This window comes from Rhinolophus hipposideros (genome assembly GCF_964194185.1).
Source record: "Rhinolophus hipposideros genome assembly, chromosome: 17".
NCBI classification, from domain to species: domain Eukaryota; kingdom Metazoa; phylum Chordata; class Mammalia; order Chiroptera; family Rhinolophidae; genus Rhinolophus; species Rhinolophus hipposideros.
The window spans coordinates 20655238-20674653 of record NC_138063.1 but is presented as its reverse complement, the minus strand read 5'-3'; the positions used below and the strand labels follow the sequence as shown (position 1 = coordinate 20674653).

At 47.8% G+C, this 19416-nt stretch overlaps 1 protein-coding gene and 1 long non-coding RNA gene across 10 annotated transcripts in view; one reads left to right on the top strand and one right to left on the bottom strand.

Annotated features, from left to right (window-relative positions):
- Positions 1 to 4511: 4511 nt before the first annotated feature.
- On the bottom strand, positions 4512 to 14372 carry LOC308509989. Its single transcript, XR_013995282.1, has 3 exons — positions 14236 to 14372; positions 13836 to 13932; positions 4512 to 4706 (listed from the first exon to the last, which is right to left on the bottom strand). It is a non-coding gene; the product is annotated as an uncharacterized lncRNA (long non-coding RNA).
- The window catches only part of CTIF (cap binding complex dependent translation initiation factor), a 262255-nt gene continuing 256760 nt past the window's right edge, over positions 13922 to 19416 (top strand). For 2 of the 9 annotated variants that reach the window (XM_081078716.1, XM_081078711.1), the window contains exon 1: positions 13943 to 14197. The gene's annotated coding sequence lies outside the window, so the exon portion shown is untranslated. Of the gene's footprint in view, positions 14198 to 14790; positions 14926 to 15106; positions 15361 to 17923; positions 17944 to 19416 lie in introns of those variants that run through there. The other 7 variants (XM_081078718.1, XM_081078717.1, XM_081078712.1 and 4 more) reach the window with 7 other exon arrangements.

Sequence of the window (19416 nt, the reverse complement as noted above, 5' to 3'; positions counted from 1 at the left end):
TTAAGACTTGTACTAATGGGGAAAACACACACCCAGAGAGGGTCATTATAAAGCAGTGTTACAATTGCAATATAGAGATACGGACAGGGTATTTTAGGGATACTAGAGCAAGGAACTCAACCAGACTTCTGGAGGGTGACAACTGAGCGAAAGATAAACAGAAGGGTTAGAAGTAGGGTAAGGATGGCATTCCAGGCAAAGGAAACTACGTAAGCCAGAGCACAGGAACCAGGGGCAAGAAACAGCCTATTAGAGGGAGGAACTGACCGATACTGCTGGAGTATTAAGCTGAAGACAAGGAGGAGCAAGACAGTATGAATTTGGCTGGCTACCTTTTCTTTTTCCCCCATTGCTGTTGTTCAACAGAGGTGCCTCGGCGTGAGAGAGGCATGTCCCTGAAAGATAAGGAGGAACCACCAGATGTAATCTGCTTCAGACCTGAGATCATGCACTTAGCATGTTCCATGGGAGGCCCCGCACCAATGAATGGCATGGTCCTTGGCCTACAGGGTCCATCACTTGGGATCACCGTGATCTCTAACCAAGAAATAAGCTAGAGAAAGGACTGAGAGAGGATCAGTGCCTCAGAGGAGACTCCTGCCTCCTCACAGGCCTGTATCCGGAGTTCAGCAGTCACTAGCTCTGGGCACTGCAGACCTCAGCTCAGACAGAGTGAGGAATTCAGAGTCAGAGGGCCAGGGGGTAGGAGACTGCCCTTTTATAGTCTCAGGCAGGGGGTGGGGCCATATCTGCCTGCCAGCATCCCCCATTGCCATATAAGGAAATGCTCCCACATCAAGGTCATATACTTCCTGGTTCTATTAATGCACTGCATCATGGGCCCTGCCATTGCAGGCAAAAGTGAAGATACACAGGGATGGTACAGAAAGGACGGTATGCGCTCCCCTCTGGTGTCAGACAGTCCTGAGCTTGAATCCAGGCTCCACCTCTTAGAAACTTCACAAATTAATATCACCTCTCCAAGCCTTGGTTTCCTCCTTTATAAAATGGAAATAAGCACACCCACCTCATCTTGCGAAAATGAAATTAAATGATGCATGGAATAAGTTTAGCACATATTAAACATTCAAGAACGATTAGTTGCTATTATTGTCAGTATTATTGTCATTACAAGGATAAGTATTGCAATCTAGTTCATGAGTTTCAGTCTGTTCTTTGTACCAGATGTTGGAGATCGCAAGGCAAATGAAACACAGTTCGTGTCCTATGTTTCATTTATAGTTTAGTGGCAGAAGGAGATAAATAAAAGTGTATGTCACAATTCAGGGTAGAGGTACTACAGTAAAGGTAAGCATAAGAGATGTGAGAACATAGTGTGCATTTAACCTACTGTAGCGTTAGAGAGGAGGCAGGCTGTTAATGGCTGCTTAGAGAATACAGCTTGTGAGGTGAGTCCTAAAGGATGGGAGGTAGAAGCTCTGTGAAGGGGTAGCAGGTAGGAGAAAAATGAACGATGGCTCAGGGAAGAACACTGCGGGCGGTAAGAGTGAGGACATGATTAAGTCACAGGCTATCCTGACAAGCAGAGAAGGAAAATGTGGATTGGTGACCAGGGTGCTGTCTGATTTGAAGGCTACACCAGAATATCAGTTTTTGGTGGCTCATTAGTAGTGGACAAGGTAGAGCATGCTGGTTGTCGACCAAAGATCCATACTTCCCTTCTTCCACCTATTAATTCTGCCTTCCCTCCCTTGGAACCCTTAGCAACCGCTGATATTTTTACTGCGTGCCCTGGTTTTGCCTTTTCCAGAATGTTGTATAGTTGGAATCATACATACTTTTCAGATTGGCTTCTTTCACTATGTATTTAAGGTTCTGCCATGTCTTTTCATGACTTAATAGCTTTTTTTGTTTTGTTTTTGGTGTGTTGTTGTTTTTTTTTGCATTCAATAACATTCCATTGTCCGGATGTATCAGTTTATTTAGCTGTTGACTTACTGAAAGGCATCATCTTGGTTGCTTCCAAGTTTTGGCAATTATGAATAAAGCTGCTATAAACATCCATGTACAGGTTTTTGTGTGGACATAATTTTTCAGCTCCTTTGGATAAATACCAAAGAACGTGATTCCTGGATCACACGGTAAAAATATGTTAATTCTGCAAGAAATTGCCAAACTGTCTTCCAAAGCGGCTGTACCAAGTTTTGTTTTTAATGTGAGAGAAAATCTCGATTGTTTTTCAAACCACTGTAAATTTGGGTCCCTGCAGCGGAATACAGTTCCTAACTGGTATGGTGAGAATGTGCCTACTGAGTGCTGATTACCTGGGTAGAAATCTACTGACACACAACTCGTCATCTTAACCAAAAAGCCAGAAGTAACTGCTCATCTAGTCACGTGTTCTTTGCCATTGATGTCTTCTTTTTCAAGAGAGAATGCCAAATGCATAATAAATCCAAGGCTCTCTACTATTCTAGTTCTCTATTAACATTAGCTAAAGAAAAGATTTCAGTTTGGCTGGGCTTGTTATTTTTGTGCTGTTAAAGAGTCTGCAAGAGATTCCTTCTTCTGGTAGGTACATGCAAACCATTTGTGTAATAGTCCATTCTACTGTCTTTTGGCATTTCTCTGGTTCTTCATAAGTTTACCAAGATTAAGGATAGTGCTTTGATAGTTGAGTCTACAGATCCTCTGGTAGTTGGAATCCTCAAATACTGAAGTGAGCAAATATTCCCCACTATCATTATCCAGTAATCAAAATCATTTTAGCAACTTGATTTGGCTCCGTGCTGTGCAGTAGATGTGTTCTGGGGGAGCTATATATACATCACATCATTATAAATTAATTCCTATTTTAAACAAATGGGGAAAGCTCATCACAGAAGAGGATAATTCAGCGAATCCTTCTATAAAGCAGTAATTCCATTATATGAATAATCACCGTCAAATTTAGTTCCTTATGAATATATAGTGTTCAAATATTGAGGGTTTTTTTTTACATGTGAATATTATAGCTGAACATTTGGTTATATTTGATTGCTTTTTTAAACATCATTATTATTATTGTCTTCCTTGATATCTGTTGTCATCATCAGGAAAGGCATTAAATTTTAGAAACATAAGAATGCATTACTGGAGGTTGTCCTGTCCGTCCTTAAGCAGGTGTTGTTCTGTAGTGAGGAATCTTGTAGCCTCCTTCTGTGGTATATAATGATTACTTGGTTATATAACCTTGGGAATATCACCAATTGTATAAACTCTGGGTCTCAGTTTCTTCATCTGTAAAATGGGGATGATAGTGTGAGAATCAAATGAGATCACTAACATAGAGTACTGTGATGGTTACTTTTATGTGTCAACTTGACTGAGCTAAGGTATGTCCAGGTAGTGGTAAAACATTATTTCTGGGTGTCTCTCCAGAAAAGAGTAGCATTTGAATCAATAGCCTAGGAAAAGAAAGTGCCTCCCCAATGGGTGAGGGCAGTCATTTAATCTGTGGAAGGCTTGACTAGCACAAAAAAGCAGATGATGGGCAAATTCTACCTCTACTTAAGCTGGGGCATTCATTTTGTCTGCCCTCTGTTACCCATACCCCTGGTTCCCAAGCCTTTGGACCAGGGCAGAATTACACCACTCGATTTCCTAGTTCTCTAGCTTATAGATGACAGATCCTGGGACTTCTCAGCATCCATACCTGTGTGAACCAACTCCTATAATAAATATCTCTATCTATATATCTATCTATGTGTCTATCTATGTATCTATGTATCCATCCATCCATCCATCCATCCATCCATCCATCCATCCTCTTGTTTCTGTTTCTCTGGAGAACCCTAATACAAGTGCTCACCACATGCTACCTCTCAATCAATTCCAGCTATGATAATTGCTACTAGAAGTATTATTCAATGGTGGGTTACACAGGCCCACTTCTTAAAAGAAAGAATCATGACTATCTCACACTCATGAGAATGGACATTGCAAAAACAACAACAACAACAACAAAAACACAGAAAACACAAATGTTGGCAAGGATATGGAGAAACTGGAACCCTTGTGCACTGTTGGTTGTAAAGTAAAATGCAGCCACTATGAAAAATAATATGGTGGTTCCACAAAAAACTAAACATGGAATATTATATGATCCAGCTGTGCCACTTCTGGGTGGATAACCGAAAGGATTTGGATAAAAAGAGATATTTGCACACCCATGTTCATAGCAGCAGTATTCCCAATAGCTCAAAGCAATTCAAGTGTCTATTGATGGATGAATGAATGGATAAGCAAAATGTAGTATGTACATACAATGGAATACTATTCAGCCTTCAAAAAGAAGGGAATTCTGACAACATGCTAGAACATAGATGACCCTCAGGACACTATTGTTGCTGGGAGGGCATGGAGATGTCCAAGAGAGGACTCAATCTGGAGCATCAGGAACCGGATTCTTATCTTCGCACAAGAAAGAATTCAAGACTGAGACAATGCAGGAAACCAAAAGTGATTTACTGAAAATGAAATACACACTTGAGAGGAAAGTGTGGGTGAACTCAGAGAACGAGTCATACCAGAAAGTCACAATCAGGGGTTTTTATTCCTCCTGGGGTGGGAATTGGTGACAACCCATTGCCATGGTTCATTCATCTCCTACCCCTGAGTGGAACCCTCCATTTGCAGTTTTTTCTTCGTTATTTGGTTCCTCTAGAACTGTCCTGGTGTCAGGTGCATCATGGGAGTCCGAGTAGCTGCAATGTAAACGAGATTATAACGACATTATAATTAGCTAAACAAAAGGACTTGGTCATAGGTAATCAGCTTCGCTGGATGAACCTGGTTCTTGTTTTTTTCCAGCCGCAGGTACTGGACATAGTCATTTGTTACTTGTGTAACCAGGGGGGCATCTCACACCCTGGAGGGGGTTGTCAATTTCCTAGGCTACCTATTCTGCCTCACTTTGCTAAGCGAAACAAGCCAGTCACATACAGGACAAATACTGTGTGATTCCACTTATATGAAACCCCTGGAGTAGTTAAATCCATGAGACAAAAAGTAGAATGGTGGTTGCGAGGAGCTGGCGGGAGGAGGAAATGGAGAGTTCTTGCGTAGTGGGTACAGAGCTTCAGTTTTGCAAAATGAAGAGTTCTGTGAATGAATAGTGGTGATAGCACAACAATTCTGCATGTACTTACTAGTACCACTGAATTGTACACTTAAAATTGTTTATATGGCAAAATTTGTTATGTGTACTTTACCACAATATTTTTTTAATAATAGTAAAAAAAAAAAAAAAAAAAGCCCTATAATTTCATGACCGAAGTTTTCTTATACCTAGGTAATGGGCACATACCAGGTGGAAGGAGATTATAGGGAATAGAGAAGTGACAGTGAGGACAATCTGGGATGTGCTTTGGTGGAAACGAATGTCTGCCGTAGCTGACAGGTGGACCGCTCAGAATGTACTTCATTTCACAGTATCCCTGGAGCTAATTCCACAGCCGACTGGCTTCACGAAGCACAGCGTAGGTTAAGACCTGTGTCTGGATAAGTACAGCTTCCAGAGCTAGCTTCTGCCCAAGAAGCTGGTATTTGAAAATTACAACTCAATTGAGAGCAGAAGAGTTCACTGGTGTTGGCTTAGTCATTATATTACAAGGTGATTATTAGTCTGCTCAGGCAAAAAAGATTGTATCTGAGGATTTTAAGTAGCCTAGGACTAAAACTCCTCCCAGGAAAACACACACACACACACAAAGAAAAACACCTGTAAATTAATGCCATTTTCTACCAGTTACAGATGCCCTCCAGTGCCTATAAGGTTGTCATGGCAACATGCCCACTGAAAGAGTATGTTTGATAAGGCCTGAAATAAAGTATGTATAGCAGAAAGGTAGTATTTCACATCTTATCTCTGTGTCAGACCAAATTTGTTTTCTAGGGGGACAAGCAAACTGGCGCCAGCCTGCTCCCCTCTGTTCTGTGACCCATCCAAGGTTCGGTCCACTGGCTGACCACTTCTGCTGCTGCCCTGCAGGGAGAAGGGCTGTCCCAACATCTCTCCACACTGCTCCCTTCCCCTGGGATGGTCTCCCATTCAACGCCTGCCAACAGGCACCTTTTTGTTGTTTACCTGAAAACCTCCTCTGCTACCTTCTCCAAGCAGGCTTCCCTGACTAACTGGCAACTCAGTGGTCTCTAGGCCAGTCTGTGTCATGCAGGGCCTTAGCTCCCGCTCTCCTAACAAGGACGCAGGACATGGTGAGGCCAAAAAGGAACACCCACGGAGCCATAGGTAGGGGAGTCATAGCACTACATTCTCGCTGGTGGCTGGGCTGGAGACACAGGAAGCAGGAGCCACACGATCCGATCCGCAATCTGCCGTCCGCTGCTCTGCCAGCCAACCAACCAACCAACCAACCAACCAACCAACCAACCAACCAACCAACCCCTTGCTTACTGCAATCCGCGCTTGCCAGCCACCATCCGTTGCTAGAGTAGCCACGGCAGTTTTATTAGTAGCCAATGGCTCACTGGTTACAGCTGATGGCCATCCAATCACAGTTGATGGCCATTTACTACCCGAGCCAGCACCTTTCCAGTGAGGCCGAGAGCCTGGAAATTGCACTCCTGGCTCTGTCCCCACAGTCTACTTAATTACTTAACTCTGCCCAGCCCAGATCTTATAGAAATTCATCAAAAAATACAGCAGAGCCCCTGTTTTGGTCGAAGATGGCACAAAATAAATTCAAGAGCTTATTATACACTTTATCAAAATTAGTCACTGCTCTGAAGCACACTGTTACCGTTGACGCATTCCAGAAAAGTTGCTAGCAAAGCAAACTTTCGTCCATCAGATCTGATGTTGAATGCCCCAGCAGAGCTGCTATTTAAAGAAACGATGGTTACTCTTTTTGTACGAGGGATAATCATCTCATAAAGTCGTTTGTGTAAACCCCTATTTTCAGAGACGAGGTATATTTTAGCATTTAAAAAGCTGTCTCAAGTTCTCCGTGGGAAGGGTAGAGTATAAATAAGTTTGATCGTCAATATTATCACCACAGACCAAGTGGTGGGGGTGTGCATGTGAGTGAGAGAGGGACAGAATGTCAGCTCCTAGGGTACAGGAGGGACTGCTCCTTACTCCCCAGGTTCCGCTGAACCCCCAGAGGCCATGCATGAGGATTACTGTGACCTTGGCTCAGGCTGGAGTGGACACACCTTCTGGGTATACTCCACCGTGTCTGAATTACCCCTCAGAAACAAAATCTGACTGTACCCACATCCACCCAAAAGTATGAACGGGTCAGATTTTTCTTCAATGTCCCATACAGCCTATCCCCAGGGCAACAACAAAAACAACAACAATAATAACCAAAAAATAAAAGCTAACCTTTTATGAGCCCTTACAATGTGCTAAGTGCTTCACACACAAGATCTCATTTAATCTGCGTAACAACCTACCAAGGTAGGCGTCCTTATTTCCCCATTTGATAGAGGACATGAAGCACAGAACACTTAAGTTGCCCACGACAGTCTCCTGGTTATAAAAGGTGATGGCAAGATTCAAATCCTGGTCTGTGACCCTCCGGAATCCAGGCTCAAGCCAGCTCCACATTCCTAACTCTCTGGACTTCCTGCCTTCTCCTTCCCTCTGCTCACCTGTCCTCCCACTTGCTAATTAATTCCCATGTATGAAAACCTGCCGTCTGCCCTGGGGAAAGGCCCCTTCGTGTCCCCTTCCCATGTACATCACACTCAGGCTTCAAAGCCTGGCTCAGGCTCCACTTTTCCAGTAATACTTTCCCGGCCACTCCTGCTGTCCATCGAGACTCCCCTTTCCCTGAACAATCCCTGTGTTATATATATATCCAGCATGTTTGGGGTGTTAATCTTACATTGCCATTCTGTTTAAAATGTGTCTGTCTTCTCTTCTGACCTAAACTGTGAGGTCCCGGAGCCCAGATTAATGTACATTTCTGTGTGTGCTTGTCGTTCGTGATACCTAACTTAGAGCAAACACATGATATGTACTTAATAAACACAAGGGTAAAAAAATAAAAAATAAAAAAAGAAGCGATCATTTAACTGATTTTTCAAATAGTGTCTATAAAGACTTCTTAATAACCCAGGAAATGTGTGTTCTTAATTTTATTAAGTGACTAACGCTGGATGTGACATGCATAAGCAATACTGCAATGCTGTCTCAACTATTATAATTATAATAATAAATCACTAGTTTAAAATACAAAAAATAAAAACTACTAGGGTAATAACACGTCAAACAAGGAACGAAAACTCACTCAGAGTTAGCTGACTGCATCATTATTTCCTGCAATCATTTTATTATTAACACATGGGAGAATGGGACAAACATTCGAAATCCAGAGTGTTGAACATGGGCCCCAGGTGGGTGTGTCCCAAAATGAGCTCCTGGGGTGTTAGAAGACAATATTGTGGTATTTATTGATATTCACTGTTATGTTAAATATAGGCAAAAAAATAAACTTCCCCAAGAGCAAAAGGACTTTGGCCTCGTTAATTCATAAAAATTTTGAAAATAGTTAACAATACTTATTTCACCTTTAGACCACTATCATTCAAAGTGTCTATTTTGGTAAATATAATTAATAGATAGATGATAGATAAATGGCAAACATATATTATAGATGTAGATCAAAACATTTTTTTGACTGAGGAGTTGTATGAATAAAAATCATTCTCCTATGGCATAGAATCATTTGGGGACATCAGATATATGCAAACAAATGCACATTGCACATGCATCTCTGAAGTCTCAATTTTAAAGAAAATATACCACCCAATTATAAGTGCATCAGTGAGGAAGATAGGTGTTTCCTGCAGGTAGAAGAGAGGTGTAGGCTGGGGACTTAGAGAAGGTGGATCCTGATATTTGAGAACGAGTCGGCCTGGTTCAGCTCAGTGGCTCTGAGGTCCACAGCCCAGTTGTGGACCACCACCTACTTGCTGGCTGTGTGCCCCTGGGCAAGTTACGGCACCCCTCCTAACTTCAGTTCCTTCGACTGCAAAAGTTGCTGGGTCCACTAAATGAGACAAAGCACAGAAAGTGTTTCACTTGTTGCCTGGCAAATAGTAATTGCTGAATTTATAGATTAGCTATTGTTCTTTGAAAAGGGGATTTAGAAGCTGGGCAAGGTTCATGACCAAATTATTTTTGCAGCCATTTTAGCATAAGATCGAGGAGAGGAGTTATAAGCTAGTTGAAGAGGAAGACATCTAGGATAGGAACGGAAGGGCATCTTCAGGAGGCGCATGGATTGGAATGGTTGCAACTCCTTTCTCTGCACTGCCTCTCTTTCAGGCTGTTCTAGGTGTGAGTCTTCGGATGACAAAGACCAGAAACCCACTCAAGCTAGCACAAGTAAAAGGAATTACTATAAAGATACAGAGATATCAAGAATCTAAGAGCACTTTGTGACTGAGAATTGGAAAGTTGGGAACTGAGACTGCTCTAGACTCCTCTCTCTCTCCCTCTCCCTCCTTTCCCCCTTCCCCTCCCTCCTCTGTTTATTTATCTGGCACCTGGCCCACCAAGGCCACAAGCCCCTCTCCCCCACCCCACTTGCTGAGGATCAGTCACCAATGAGCAGAAGTCTCTCAGACTTTTCCTGCAAATTCTTGCAAGAAGGAATCTGATTGGCTCAGTTCATGCGATAGAGCCAGGGACACTTAAGTCCTAGCCTATAACCAATGACCTGGAATCCCTTGGATCAGGTGTCTAGCCCTGTCCCTGTTCCAGGGTGAGGGTGGCACAGTTTCTCTAGAGTGTACCTTGACAATGAAACTTGTCTCTTGCAGAGATGTGGGGTGTATCTTAGCCCAGGTCCTCATCATGCACGAGGCCAGTTATGGATGAGGCACTCATGCCACTGAGTGGTGAGGTCTGACCTTCAACTCTCAGGAACTTGACTTCACTTACTGTCCTTGAATCTTGCAAGATAAAATCTGTTTTTCTCCTCTTCCTTCACGGACTTCAGGGCTTTGTTGAAGGAATATTACAAACCCTTCCTGCTCCGCTAGAATTAAACAGCTTAAAATTCATGCTTTGGCTGCTTGATTTTATAGCTTCTTTTGCCAGTTGGATAGTAAACTTCTTGAAGGGAAAAATTTCAAGTTGGGAAATAATTTTAGAGATTGCAGAATCTAACCCTCCCATTTTACAAGTATGAAAACTGAGGCCCAAAGAGAGGAAATATCACACACGGGGTAGGGTCATGTATGACCTGGAACCCAGTTTCACACAGTTCCCCATCGTGCATTGCAATGCCTTTTACATAGCATGCTCCCAATAAAATATCTTTGGTTTATTCTTACTTAGCTTTTGCTTTCCTTCAGCTCATCATTCTCTATCGATGTCCCTTCCTCCACCACCAGCTTCAACCCTAGAGGATCGCTTTCCACCTGCCTTTCAGGCATTGGTCTTTGGGGTTGTGTAGAGGAAGCTGAGATGAGGCCTGGGTGAAATTTAACCTGGTTCTATCAAGGCATTATCTCTCTAGGCCAACACCACAGTAACAGAGCATAGACACTAGACAGGTAACTTCCTTCCTTCTGTGGGGTCAGTGGTCACCAAACTGATGCCTGATAAGCCCACTCTCTAGTGTGCACCTGAAGACACTACTTTTGCAATGCCTCCCAGGCAGATGCAGCAAAAGAGGGATTTAGACCACTGCTCACCTTCTCCTTGTGGAAAGTTATTATATAAATGGATCCAGTTCTGCTTTCCTCCTAGAAGCCTTCTCTGACCATTCCAGCTTTCTAGGAATCCTTTGTTCATTTAAAATCACCCTTACAGTGTAGCACTTGGTCAGTTTTCCTACTATCTCCTGGGTGCCATCCTGGTCTCCTCAGCTCCTGAAGGCAGGTAACTTCTCTCCCAGTACTCTGGTGGGCTCCCACTAGGCCTGCAATAATTGTGTTGACTGGTGGAGGAAAGGCTGGTAGGAGGAAGGAGAAGGAACAGGAAGAAAAGAGAAATGTATCTTTTGCTTCTTAGCAAAGTATGGATTAGGAAAAGCTAAACTGCTTAAAACATAGAGAAACATTCTGGCATTTAATTTCCCGGCTATGTAGTGATAAATCAGACAAAGCAATTCTTGGCAACTCAAATCTTGACACTGAAATTAAAACAATTTCAGTGTCAGTTCATGAATTCAGCACCCAGCCGCTACCCAGCCACTCTTCCGACCCCAGGGTGCATGCAGGTGGGGCACAGGATCAATCACAGAGGAGAGAAGAAAGGACACTCAATGAGGAACAGAGGAAGCCCCAGGCCTCCCCCATGGGGAAACTTGGGTCTGAGAGAGCCACAGAGAATTCCCCTCAAAGATCCCCATTCTAGCCAGGAATCCCCATCATGAGAGGCCATTTCAGAAAGCTCTTGATAAGAATACCAAGAGATAGAAGTTGAAGGAGAGAACGAAAATACTATCCGGTCTTACATTAGTGAAGATATTAGACTGGAGGGAAAACAGAAAGCCAGCCTCTGAGGATCTGGAGAGCAGGAGGTAAATTTTAATAGGCAGGGAGAAGCAATGTAGGAGTCCAGGACACCGCCTTGGGTAGACACCCTAGACAGCAGGGTGTGGAGGGGAAGAGCATAACCCCTGTCAGCTGGTGAGGGTTCAGAGCTGGAACAGCAAGAGATGAGGACTAAGGCTGGGCAAAGCTTCCCTCACAACAAACCTAACCTCACACATGAAGATGAGTCACCCCCAGGTATCCTCCCTGCAGCACCAGTTCTGCTGGCCTGACTCTGCAGAAAGGAAAATTCAGGGATCATTCATTCTCCTGTCCCAGAAAGACCCTGGGATAAGGAAAGGAATTGACCATCACTGAGCATTTGCCATGTGACAGAGCCAGTGTATTTGCATTATTGCCATTGGTTATCCTGGCAAGAAAAGGTGTTGACTACGCTGCCCAGGATCACCCATGTGGAGGTTAGGTAAGCTGCCCAAAGTCACAGGTCCGGGAATCTGGGATGCTGACTCTCAGTCTGTGCTGTCCCCACTGGCGCACTCACCCCAGGCATACCCCAAAGAGAGGCAAGTCCTCCCCACAGATGTTTTGCATTCTGCTCCTCCTCAGCCTCTCCTAACCTCTGGGGGTGAATCCTGCTCTCACCTCTGGGGGTGTTATTGAAAGCAAAAGCAAAACCAAGACCCAGACAATTCCATTCTTGTTTCCTGGCAGGTGGCATGCCTCTCACATAATGTGCAAACAGCATTGACAGCAAAAGGTTAGGTAAGTGGGAATCTGCTGAGGGGATAGATTCGGTTACTATTGTTTCATATTTTGTAAACCCAGAAAACCATTCAGATGTTAAAGCATAAAAGTAACACATTGCAGAGCCAATGAGGCATAGGTTCTAAGAGAGCAAACCTGTGGGAAGAGTCAGGTATGCTTAAATATGTTCCTTTGGGGTTAGGGGGACCGGGCCTGGCACCCAGACAACTGGCTTCCAGTACCCACTCTGCCTCGTACCAATGCATGGCTGTGGGCCTGCTGCCTCCCTCTAGAAGGGAGGGGATGACATGCCCGTATGCCCTTTGGTACAAGAATCAAATGAGCTGCTCTATAGGACAGGACTGGATGCTTTCTTTCCATGGTTTGGCTCATGCTGAGCCTCAAGACTGAAACACAAACTCTCCATACAAAATGAAATCCCACCCATCCTTCAAGGCCCACTTCATGCCCCACCTCCAGTGAGAAGCTGTCCCAGACTCCTTCTGCCCTCTAGACTCACCCTCCACCACGTCCCCCCATCAATCTGCCCCTTATTTCTTGACAAATTGCTGGGACCTTCAAAATTCATTGTCTTCTCTCTCATCTGGAGCCTTTGTACCCTGTAGCCTTAGTCAGATGCCTACTGCTTCCTTTGCTTTTGTTAAAAACCTCCTCCAGGAAGCCTTCCCTGACCCTCTCCCACCCCCATTCACCCTCCATTCTGGTTGGCTGCCAGATCTGAGGGTTCCCTAGCACGTTATGCTTATCCCTGTGTTAAGTGTCGACTTATCCCCCATACTTGCATTGACTGTAGTCCGTACACTAGACTTTAAGTTTCAGGGCAGGGACTGAGGGTCTTGTCTTGGCATTCCCAGACATGTTCGGTCTGTAGAAACTAATCACCAAATGTTCTCTGAATTAATAAATGGCAGTTATACTGTGTCACAAAGTTCCTCTGATGAGTTTATAACCCCCTTGCTTGGAGGGGTGTACAGCATTGCACATTTCTCCTGTGCCAAGCTCTGGGGCAGGCACCTAGTAGGTACTCTGAAAACATTAGTGCTCTGACTAAGTGATTTACTAAATTTTCCATTGCATTATTCTTCCAGCCGCCACGTCCCCCGTCCCAGCCCACAGCATGGCCAATGGAAAATTAATTGGTTGCAAAGTGCATATCTAATTACAACATCCCGCCCCTGCAACAGAGATGTTCAAATGTTAATTATAACATATGCATCTCAATAACAGACGATAGCATTTAATGCAGCATTAATAATGCCGCTTGGGCCGGCCAGTGCATACACAAAGCTCCCTGTTATCTGCCATTAGGACAGACTTTACACTTAAAGCACGGAAGTCCTCATCCTGAAAGCATTCCTGCCCTAAACCCAAACTGTTCCCTGCTAGCCTGGACCGCGCCTAAACCCTGTTTTCCCAACGCAGAGGTCCCCATTCAGGGCCGCAAAAGCGTCATGGGGGAGGGAGCGTTGGGGGCAGGTTTCGGTGCAGCCAGACTGGGATGTCTCTGGTGCTCAGGCGGCATCCCCAGAGTCCCCGCAGCGCCGCGCTCTCCAAGGCCCGCCGTCCCCGGAAAGAAAGGCGAACTACATTACCCAGCAGGCTTCCCGCGGTCCTCTTTCCTTTCAAGTCTTTGCACGTGGCCGGAGGGGAGGGCGGGGCCTGGACGTCACTCTCCTACATTCTCTTTCCCTGTGCCAGAGCAGGGATACATTTTTTTTCCTTCCTCTACTCCCTCCCCTCCACCCGCCCCTCCCTCCCTCATTCCCTCCCCTCCCTCCCTCCCTCCTCTCTCGGCTAGGTTTGTGCGCTGGGGCGCCCGAGCCCCTCCGCAGCCGGGACGCGCGGAACTCGCGCCAGGAGTCGGCTCTCCCGAGCCTCCTCCCTCCCTTCCCTTTCCCTGCCCCCTTCCCCCACCCCGGCTCGGGCTCGGAGCGGCGGCCGAAGGAACCCCGAGGTGAGCATCCCCCCCGTCCGCCCCCCTCTTTTAGTCACCTCTGCTTGCCGATGGATTCGGGGACCCAGGAGGTGGGCTGCGTGACGAGCGCTTGCTTATCCATAAATCTGGGAAAACCGCCCCCAACCATTAGCCCCTTCCTCTTCCCCTTCCCGGCGCCGGGGGTAGCCAGGCATCCGCACTCATCCACGGGGCCCCTCGCTGTCGAGGACCGCACTCCACCATCTCGCTCCTGCCGAGGTTGGCCCCTTCCCTGTCGGTGCCCCGCCCCGTGGGGAGCCGTCGCCCTGGAGCTCCGGTGGGGAGGAGGGTTCTGGGGGGCTCGCGGCTGGAGCCGGGCTGGCGTTTTTGCCGCGCTGTGCAGCGGCTGTCATGTGCCGGGTTCCGACCGGGGGGAGGAAGAGCGCGAGCGTGATTCCTCTCCCTTTTGTTTTGAAGCCAGCGTTTGCTGCATCTAGCAGTTGGTGTAGTAGCAGCCAAACTTGCAGCTGTCTGACCGCGCTCCGCCGAGGTGGGGAGCGCAGCTCCCGGTGGCCGCTCCCGGCAGGAGGCCGCTGCCCTGGTGGCTACGGGAGGGACCCGAGAGAGTGTCTCCACGCCGCCCCTCCCGCCTCTGGTGATTGATTGCGTCTGTGGCAGCAGCCGTGTTTAAGTGTGTGCGCGTTGGTCCCCGCGGGTTCGAGGATGTCTGTCGTCTAGACAGGCTGCACACCCTCCCTCTGTCCCCGGTGAGCCCGCGGGCCGCGGGGGGCGCGGGGGATGGGAGCAGAGGAGGAAACCGAATCGATGGGTCCATTGCGGTCGCAGCTTTGGACATTCCCCACCGTGGTGATTCTGTTAGCTTAAAAAAAAATTATTATTATTCCTGTCGCCGCGGTGGAATTGGGCCTGGGGAATGATCCGCCCGGCGGAGCGGGGGTTAAGTTGACCGGCTCTGAAAAGCTGGGCTCGCGGTGGCGAGTGACCCGAACGGGGGCGGGGTGGGCTCCGGCTCGGGTTCTTCTGGACGGAGAGCAGGTGACTGTCCCGGACGGCGGTTGTGGGGGAGGGCGGGCAGGGGGCGGTGGCCCGGGCTGCGGCGGAGGCGTGGGGCGCCGGAGGGCCTGGTGCCGAGCCTGAGCGCTCCTGGAGGAGGTGTCCCAGGGACCGCGCGTCTGAGTTGGGTATGTCTCTCCTTTGACGTTGAAAGACCAGCGCGGGCCCGAGCCCCTCCTCGGGGCGGCGTTGGCTGTTTGGTTTCCTGGAGTTTGCAGGGGTGGGGTTGGGGGGCAGCCGTGAGCAGGGAGAGGGTGCGGCGTGTAAAGGAGAAGGATGGCTGACGGCGCCGTGTGTGTCCCCACCCCCAGGAGTGAGGCGTCGCCTCCCCCGCCCAGCTGTTTGTGTGTGTACACACCGCTCCGGCATGTGTGTGGGGCGGGGACCGCAGGCCGCAGCGTAGTGGGGCCGCGCGTGGGCCGCGATTCCGGTGGAGATCGGTGCAGCCCCTTGGTGATCCCAGTTGGGCTCGTAGTGCTGTGTGCGTGTCGGTGCGCCAGCGCCGGGGTTACTTGGAGAGGAGGGGGTCGTGTGGGTCTGGGCCCGGGGATACCCTAGGGTTGCGTGTGCGCTGGGTTCGCGGAGCAGTCCCGGGCCGGCCGTGCGTTAGACACCCGACGTCCCTGTCCCCGAAGTCCCCAGACCCCGCGGACTGGCCGCCTACTCCGCGGCGGCGGGGAAGATCTGGCGCGGCTGGAAGGAGCCGCGGGCGCGCGCGTGTCGCCCGCCCCCTCCCCGCCCCACGCTCGGATTGACCCCCGCGGGAGGCACTCCGTGGGTGCGCATGCCCGCGCCCGCCGCTGCCTTCCGAGACCCTGGAAGGAATGAGCGAGCTCTTCGCCCGCCTCCCAGTGCTCTGTCCTGGAGACCTGGCGGGCCAAAGGCTGCGGGGCAGTCCCGGCCCGGCCCAGCACTGTGCTGCGCTCGCGGCTGCCGGGTGCCAGGTCGGCCGCACGCTGTGGCCGGCTCCGCCCGCTCGGCGCTCGGGCTCAGCTGTCGGGGGATTATCTCCCCGGCCAGGGGCCCGCACGCGAAGGGTGGAAGCCGCTGGGGCTGCCTGCTCCGCGGCGGCTGGAGGGAGGCTCGGGTGGGTGAAAGTGACACAGCAAGAGCGCCGCCGCTGACGCCTCCCGAGCTACAGCCAAGAGGAAGGAGCCGCCCAGAGGGCGGGGAGGGGCCGCGGGCTGTCCGACCCGGGTCCTCCAGCCCGGCGCCGGGTCTGCGCCGAAAACCTCCGGAATCCCGCTTCCGAGCATGCTCAGACCTTCCTCGCGCGAGGAAATTGGCTTTCAAGAAAACCTAATTATACGGGAACAAAATGCACGGAACAGACCTCAGAAGATGCCCATTCCCTCACGGGATGCACTGACATGGCCTGAGGAAACTCCATTTGAGTATTTGAAACAGGACTCGATTTACACACAGGTCACCTCGTCTGTTGTGTCAAGTGGCTGTCCTGGATAATGTATGTGTGGAGGCAGTCATTTTATAACGCATTCTTGGGTACAATGTCATCAGTGATTAACAGATTGCTAGAATAATAATGTTTGTATGACTTTAAAGGGCAATTCTCTACCCGCTTGTTTCATTGCGTTTAAGAGGGTTCTGTGAAGTGGGGAGGTATTAAGCCCATTTTACAGATGAGCACAATAGGGGCTCAGAAAGTGCCACGACTTGCCTAAGGTCTCTCAGTGGGAGAAGGGCTATTCTTTCCGTCTCTTGTGATTTCTTTTCTCAAGAAATAGAATAGTGGCCACTCGCCTTCCCGTCGCTTTTGACACCCCAGGAAGAACTGAACCCTAGAAAAGGGATAAATTGCACTGCTAATTATTCTTTGTCAAAACTCTTAACTTGCTACCAGTCCTATGATAATGGCCACTAAAGAACAGAAGTCTGCATTGCTCATCTGAAAATTTGCTGTTTATGAAAGGTTATCAACTTTGATACATCCAGTATATTCCAGAATCATACCTACATGTAATAAATGCATATGCTATACATATTTATGTAGTACATACCTATGCTTATATGAGTGTGTTCATGGAGTCTTTATGGGGTCCAAGGTTTACTCTTTGGTTACTGGTTTCAAAACAATTGAATTTAGAGTGTAGACCCCTGAGAAACCATCCCAGGTGATACTCCCTGCCCCCCTCTGTCTCCAAGGATGGGGAAGCCCCAAAAGAGCTCCTAAATGCCCCAGAGTTTGTGTACATGTAGGTTCTCAGACACAGCTTGGAGGGTTATTAGGTTTGGCCAACTAATCAACCATTTATTCCCAAATATGTACTGAGCACCTACCTGTTTGTATAGCTTGAAGTGCATACAAAGAAAATTTAACACACAGTCCCGGCTTGCCAAAAAACATATTCTAGCTGTGCAGATTTTAAGTCCAGCAAATGTTTATTGAGCACCTACCTTAGGCTAGATACCCTCCTGTGTTTGGGGCACAGTACAAAGATGGTATAGCAGAAACAGCAAAGTTATAATGCAATAAAACCAATGATTCAGACCCCGTAGGAGGGAACAAATCATAAATATTTCAGAGCACTCACTCTGGCTTGTTGTCAGTTTCACATCTGTTGGTTGTAAGGGACGCGAAGTGCCAGTTCCTATCCTAGAGCAAACGCAGAAGGAAGGAACGGGAAGAAGAGCTTAATGTCCCTGAAACCCCGGACTTCAGGCTGTTTGGAACCTCCCAGGTGGGCTCAGAGGTACTGTCTGTTCTTCTGTAGACGTCAGGCTGCGAGTGGGAAATGACCCTGAAGCCACCTGACAGGTTACTCTGCTGAGTAGTGAGGAACTGACAAGTTCTCCATGGTCCTGCTCTGCTGGGCTTTGGTAGGCCACCATCAGTGATAGGCTGTGGCTTTGGACAAGGTCTCACTCTCAGGCCCTTCCTGGGTTTGGTTTCTGGCTTACAGGTCTGTGGAGATGTTTTAATAGGGGTTCGCTTTTTCTCTATTCGTTCTCAAACTCACTTTTGGGGTCCCTGACACTGTCCTCCAATTTCTTCTCAGTTGCAGGGTCCTCTGCCCTTGTTTTAAGGTTCTCTTGTTTGCAGTTCAGATCATGAAGGAAGAAGCAGGAGGTGGTGGTTAGGGTGGAGAGAAAATCCTGGGCCCAGAGAGAGAACAGGAGGCACAAACAGACGGGCAAATCGCAGTTTTTGGGAATTCTCCAAACACGATGGCATTGCTACATAGCTTACCCAATACTGTGGCAGCCCCTCTTGATGTTCTTTTGGGGGGATCCTCTATTTCTGGACCTCACTGCTGACTCACTGGTCACTTGAGCTCAGCTGCTCACATTCAGGCTTTTGCTTTTCTGCCCTCCTGCCTCATCCTGCATGTGGTCTAATTTAGAACAGTGCTGTGATGGTGGCCTCCTCCCTGTATTATCACCGCGCTGTCTACTGACATCTGACTCTTATTTCTGAAATAAACCTGAGCCAGAACTGTGCTTCAGAACAGGATGAGAACACACCCATCCTCAGATCCTAGGCACCCAGAGCTGGGAAGGCCTTGGGGATGAGCTGATCTCCATGTGAGGACCTCAAAACGCAGAGGGGTGAAACCACATGCGCAAAGTGGCCGGGAGCCCTTGGCAGAGTAGGACAAGAAATCCTAGATTTTGATGCCTCTCCAATCTTCTTTCTCTATTCCATGATGCTTTCTGGAAAAAAAAAAAAAAAAACAGAATGGGGCTCTTCGTCCCCAAAGAGTGAGAACTCTACGTCTTGTCCCCTCTCATCTTGTTCCGAGAAAGGCTCTGAAATTCATCTTTGAGCCCTGAGATTGCTTTCCTTTGAGACTGGCCTTCCCTGCCCTATCTTTCGTCTTTGGTATCAAGGAATCTGGGAGAGGTGGTGGGTTTGGGGGCCTCCAGCACTCTTAAGTTTGGTATGTGGCTTTCCAACGCCACAGCAGGGTCGTTTGGTACCTCCTGAAAGTGTTTGCAAAGTGTTATGTATGTGCATTTTTCTGGAAGAGAAACCACAGATTTAATTTGATTCTCCCCTGACTCAAGTGAGGCCAAAAAACGGCCGTGGGGTGGGGGGTGTCGTGGAATTGGGGAGGGTATTGATCAGCACTGGAGACTATTATAATACCCGGCATTTGATTTGGCTTTACCCTCTGCAAAGCAGTTCACACAACTGATCTCGTCTGCTTTTCACAATAGTTCTG